Source organism: Diorhabda carinulata, chromosome 4, assembly GCF_026250575.1.
Source record: "Diorhabda carinulata isolate Delta chromosome 4, icDioCari1.1, whole genome shotgun sequence".
NCBI lineage: Eukaryota > Metazoa > Arthropoda > Insecta > Coleoptera > Chrysomelidae > Diorhabda > Diorhabda carinulata.
In genome coordinates this window covers 11,747,065-11,748,463 of record NC_079463.1, presented here as the reverse complement: position 1 = coordinate 11,748,463, position 1,399 = coordinate 11,747,065, and positions in this window count along the sequence as shown.

The window sequence follows — 1,399 nt, the reverse complement described above, 5'->3', positions numbered from 1 at the left end:
TCGAGTTTGTTGCAAATAATATCGTGCAAATGCACCAAAAAGCAAACATCCGGAGCTGTCTGCGGATGCTGAAAAGCTGGCTTGAAATGTTCCATTATTTGCTCCAATTGCAGTGGCCAAACATGCGACAACGTGCCAGATATATCAGATGCCATCGGAAACGAAATCGAAGAAGACCCAACCTTCGATTCGTCTCCTTCGGATATGGCGGATGCAGAAGAGACAGATTCACAAGTGGGTGACTCGCCCCTTAAAATAATGCGCCACTTTTTATATTATAATAAATGTCTGAGTCTGTTTTTTTTTTTGAAGTAACATTCGCAATTTTATTTCTTTTAGTGATTTCGACAACAATTTTAGACAGAGAAAATGAAGTGCAGACGAATATACACAGTATTTTACAAAATTTGCAAGAATTGAAACGGTTTGGCGATTTCTCGGAAAACTCAGATTCACGTTAAATTTAAAAAAATAAAAAATTCAAATTGAATACCAGCCTTCATATTCTTCTATTAAAAAAGAAATAATTTTTAATATTACAATATATTATAATATACAATATAAAATAGCATAATACAAGCATAACGTTAATTAATAATAATAATATTATGTATAACAATAATAATACTTAACTAAATATTTAGCAAAAACCATATTAAAAAAAGTTTGGAGCACTATAATTACAAACTTATGCGTTATACAAAAAAAAGTTTCAAATAAAAAAGATGGCAAATACTATTATCTACAATAATGATCTCCGCAATTTTTGTCGTACGATGCGCGGTTCGTGAGATATTTAATAAAACGTGTTTTTCAAGATGTCGGCTGAAGTGGAGCTCTCCCCCCCCATGACGCCCACTTGGATTTACATTCAGGGGACACCCCTGAACAAATTAAAAAAATACCTGTTCCCGTACGTTTTTTACAAAAAAACCCTGTTCTTGGCCTATAATCAGGGTTTAGGGGGGGGGTCATGACCCCCATGATCCCCCCTGGATCCGCGCCTACTATGTACTACTTGCATTGCGTTTCATAATAAAGATTTTGATAGAAACAATTGTTAATCCGAATCAACTTGGTTTTTATTAGTTCGGATTATCGAGTCTGCACAGTACAGTAAAGGTACGACTTCCTTAATTATCCTATATAACAGGCAAATGAAAAAAAGACAGACCTGTACGAATATGGTACGGATTCCATTTTGACGCAGCTGCATTTACGAGAGACTGATATAGTAATAATAAAATCAAAATATAGACCAAATTGGGCGGCATATTTTTGTTTTAAACTCTTGAGATATTACTCATTGGTATAAATCGCTAGATTTTCATGCAAGCAGTAAATGAATGACATACATTAATCTACAATCATTAATGCTGAAACAAAGAGGGTCCTGAAT